Source organism: Tasmannia lanceolata, unplaced genomic scaffold (assembly GCF_043159265.1).
Source record: "Tasmannia lanceolata isolate RefF3 unplaced genomic scaffold, GAP_Taslan_0.1 ptg000118l, whole genome shotgun sequence".
Classification (NCBI taxonomy): Eukaryota; Viridiplantae; Streptophyta; class Magnoliopsida; order Canellales; family Winteraceae; genus Tasmannia; species Tasmannia lanceolata.
Window position 1 is genome coordinate 90,001 of NW_027518794.1, and position 5,000 is coordinate 95,000.

Sequence of the window (5,000 nt, forward strand, 5' to 3'; positions counted from 1 at the left end):
TCGTTAGCCTATCCAGGCAAAAACGCCCAAAACCAGCCCATTCCAGTGCCTATCCGGGGAAAACGCCCAAAGCATGCCCATTCCTTAGCCTATCCAGGCAAAAACGCCCAAAACCAGCACATTCCAGTGCCTATCCGGGCAAAAACGCCCTAAGCCTGCGCATTCCAGCGCCCCGCAGCATGCCACCCTCCTATAGGGTTTGCGCAACCAACCCGCCTAACCACCAGTGGCAACCAAAGGTGCTGTTAGCGACGACTTCTGAAGACGCAACGAGACGCGACGGGTTTGCGCCCAGACGCGACGAGGCGATGCGGGATCTGCGCCCAACCGTGCCTACACCCGCCGACTTGATGCGGGAGCTGCTGGCCCAAGCATGCCTAGCGTGCAAGGCCTGCGTGCAAGGCTAGTGTGCAAGGCTCGTGGGCAAGGCTAGTGCGCAAGGCTAGTGCCCAAGGTCTGTGTGCAAGGCTAGTGCCCAAGGCTAGTGAGCATGGCCTGTGTGCAAGGCTAGTGTGCAAGGCTTGTATGCAAGGCTAGTGTGCAAGGCTGGTGTGCAAGGCTTGTGGGCAAGGCTGGTGCGCAAGGCTAGTTCCCAAGGGTTGTGTGCAAGGCTAGTGCCCAAGGCAAGTGCGCAAGGCTCGTGCCCAAAGCTAGTGCGCAAGGCTTGTGTGCAAGGCTACTGCGATGGGCCAGTGCCCAAGGCTTGTGAGCAAGGCTTGTATGCATGGCTTGTGTGCAAGGCTAGCGTCCAAGGCTTGTGCGCATGGCTTGTGCGCAAGGCTTGTGTCCAAGGCTTTTGTGCAAGGCTCGTGCGCAAGGCTAGTGTGCAAGGCTTGTGCGCATTGGCAGGTAGCCCACCAGCATGCACGATCCAAATGCCACTCACGCGACAACACGGTGCCAAGCCGGGCATGGTGTGCACTCAAAACCAATCAACGGACAGAGGTCATGCGTCATGGGGGGGATCTAGCAAGGCCATGGGGAAGGTCATGGAGGACCTTGGAAGCAAGCGCAAGACGAGAGCGAATCGAACAAGGGGCCAGGACGGGGCCTTGTGCCCATGGTCTTCGCAAGACAGCGTCCAAGGCACCCGAAAGCCCAAGGGAACCCAAACCCGGCCGACACTTGCAATCGCACATGCTCTCTGCAACACACCATCAATGCCGCCCAACGGGGCCAGCACGAGCAGTCCTCCGCGGTCCCCTGGCCCTGCGCACGTTTGTCTTCGAAACCGAGCATCAATGCCACAGAAAGTGCCGGGGCGCCAGCTGGAGCCATCATCCGCGTTGTCATGGCTCGCTTGGCCTTGGCTTGCCAGGCCCCGACACGAGCAATCGCGCATTTTCTTTGCAACCGACCATCAATGCCGCCCAACGGGGCCAGCACGAGCAGTCATCCGCGGTCCCCTGGCCCTGCGCACGTTTGTCTTTGAAACCGAGCATCAATGCCACAGAAAGTGCCGGGGCGCCAGCTGGAGCCATCATCCGACGTGCCATGGCTCTGGTCCCATGGTCTTCGCAACCGAGCATTCGTGACACCCGCGGGGCCAGGACACCAACCCTTCCGACACGAGCATTCGCGCATGTTCTTTGGCCACACAACGGCGCCAGCACGAGCAAAATCATCCGCGGTGTGGTGGCCTTGCACGGCCTTTTGTCTTTGGAACCAACCATCAGTGCCACGGGAAGTGCCGGAGTCCCGGCATCCGCGGTGCCAAGTCATTGCGCCCTTGGTCTCTGCAGCGGGGCATGCCGGGCACTCCCAACCATTGCAAGCAAGCAAGCAAGCAAGAAAGAAAGTAAGTAAGTAAGTAAGTATTACATATAGGGGCGGGACATGCGGGGAGATCTGCGAAACGTGCATTACGGGGCACACGCGTACCTACCGGGGCATACCGACCCCTATTGGGGCACACGTGTGCATATCGGGGCATACCGGGCCTATCGGGGCACACGCGTACATACCGGGGCATACCGAGCCCTACTGGGGCACACGTGCGCATATCGGGGCGTACCAAGCCTATCGGGGCATACGCATGTATCCCAAGGCATACCGAGTCTATCCGGGCATACGCGTTCATACCGGGGCGTAACGGGCCTATCGGGGCATACTTGGGCATATCCGGGCAAAAAATGCCCAAAACTTGCGCAACCTTGGCAACCGTGGTCCATTCCTCTCTATATGCCTAGCCTTGCCAACCGTGGTCCATTCCTCACTATATGCCATGGCCTTGTGCCCATGGTCTTCCCAAGACAGCGTCCAAGGCCCCCGGAAGGCCAAGGGAGCCCAACCCAGCAATGCCCTGCTATGGCAAGCCAAGGCCAAGCATTCCGGTGCCTATCCGGGCAAAAATGCAATTCCTCTCTATATGCCTAGCCTTGGCAACCGTGGTCCATTCCCCACCATATGCCATGGCCTTGTGCCCATGGTCTTCCCAAGACAGTGTCCAAGGCGCCCGGAAGGCCAAGGGAGCCCAACCCAGCAATGCCCTGCTTTGGCAAGCCAAGGCCAAGCATTCCGGTGCCTAACCTTGGCAACCGTGGTCCTTTCCTCACCATATGCCATGGCCTTGTGCCCATGGTCTTCGCAAGACATCGTCCAAGGCGCCCAAAAGGCCAAGGGAGCCCAACCCAGCAATGCCTTGCTAGGACAAGCCAAGGCCAAGCATTCCGGTGCCTATCCGGGCAAAAACGCCCAAAGCATGCCCATTCCTTAGCCTATCCAGGCAAAAACGCCCAAAATCTGCACATTCTAGTGCCTATCCGGGCAAAAACGCCCACCAGCATGCCACCCTCCTATAGGGTTTGCGCAACCAACCAGCCTAACCACCAGTGGCAACCAAAGGTGCTGTTAGCGACGACTTCTGAAGACGCAACGAGACGCGACGTGTTTGCGCCCAGACGCGACGAGACGATGCGGGATCTGCGCCCAAGAATGCCTAGACCCGTCGACTTGATGCGGGATCAGCTCGCCCAAGCATGCCTAGTGTGCAAGGCCTGTGTGCAAGGCTAGTGTCCAAGGCTAGTGTGCAAGGCTCATGTGGAACGCTAGTGCGCAAGGCTAGTGCCCAAGGCTTGTGTGCCAGGCCCGTGTGCAAGGCTAGTGTCCAGGGCTTGTGTGCATTGCTTGAGTGCAAGGCTTGTGTGCATTGCTCGAGTGCATGGCTTGTGTGCAAGGGTTGTGCGCAAGGCTAGTGTGCGGGGCTTGTGCGCATGGCTAATGTGCACGGCTTGTGTGCATGGCTACCGTGCAAGGCTAGTTTGCATGGCTAGGGTGCAAGGCTCGCATGCGAGGCTAGTGTGCAAGGCTGCGTGCAAGGGAAGCGTGCAGGGCGAGTGTGCGAGGCCACTGTGCACGGCGCCAGCACTAGCGAGCCATCATCCGCGTTGCCATGGCTCGCTTGGCCTTGGCTTGCCAGGCCCCGACACGAGCAATCGCGCATTTTCTTTGCAACCGACCATCAATGCCGCCCAACGGGGCCAGCACGAGCAGTCATCCGCGGTCCCCTGGCCCTGCGCACGTTTGTCTTTGAAACCGAGCATCAATGCCACAGAAAGTGCCGGGGCGCCAGCTGGAGCCATCATCCGACGTGCCATGGCTCGCTTGGCCTTGGCTTGCCGGGCCCCGACACGAGCAATCGCGCATTTTCTTTGCAACCGACCATCAATGCCGCCCAACGGGGCCAGCACGAGCAGTCATCCGCGGTCCCCTGGCACTGCGCACGTTTGTCTTTGAAACCGAGCATCAATGCCACAGAAAGTGCCGGGGCGCCAGCTGGAGCCATCATCCGACGTGCCATGGCTCTGGTCCCATGGTCTTCGCAACCGAGCATTCGTGACACCCGCGGGGCCAGGACACCAACCCTTCCGACACGAGCATTCGCGCATGTTCTTTGGCCACACAACGGCGCCAGCACGAGCAAAATCATCCGCGGTGCGGTGGCCTTGCACGGCCTTTTGTCTTTGGAACCAACCATCAGTGCCACGGGAAGTGCCGGAGTCCCGGCATCCGCGGTGCCAAGTCATTGCGCCCTTGGTCTCTGCAGCGGGGCATGCCGGGCACTCCCAACCATTGCAAGCAAGCAAGCAAGCAAGAAAGAAAGTAAGTAAGTAAGTAAGTATTACATATAGGGGCGGGACATGCGGGGAGATCTGCGAAACGTGCATTACGGGGCACACGCGTACCTACCGGGGCATACCGACCCCTATTGGGGCACACGTGTGCATATCGGGGCATACCGGGCCTATCGGGGCACACGCGTACATACCGGGGCATACCGAGCCCTACTGGGGCACACGTGCGCATATCGGGGCGTACCAAGCCTATCGGGGCATACGCATGTATCCCAAGGCATACCGAGTCTATCCGGGCATACGCGTTCATACCGGGGCGTAACGGGCCTATCGGGGCATACTTGGGCATATCCGGGCAAAAAATGCCCAAAACTTGCGCAACCTTGGCAACCGTGGTCCATTCCTCTCTATATGCCTAGCCTTGCCAACCGTGGTCCATTCCTCACTATATGCCATGGCCTTGTGCCCATGGTCTTCCCAAGACAGCGTCCAAGGCCCCCGGAAGGCCAAGGGAGCCCAACCCAGCAATGCCCTGCTATGGCAAGCCAAGGCCAAGCATTCCGGTGCCTATCCGGGCAAAAATGCGATTCCTCTCTATATGCCTAGCCTTGGCAACCGTGGTCCATTCCCCACCATATGCCATGGCCTTGTGCCCATGGTCTTCCCAAGACAGTGTCCAAGGCGCCCGGAAGGCCAAGGGAGCCCAACCCAGCAATGCCCTGCTTTGGCAAGCCAAGGCCAAGCATTCCGGTGCCTAACCTTGGCAACCGTGGTCCTTTCCTCACCATATGCCATGGCCTTGTGCCCATGGTCTTCGCAAGACATCGTCCAAGGCGCCCAAAAGGCCAAGGGAGCCCAACCCAGCAATGCCCTGCTAGGGCAAGCCAAGGCCAAGCATTCCGGTGCCTAACCTTGGCAACCGTGGTC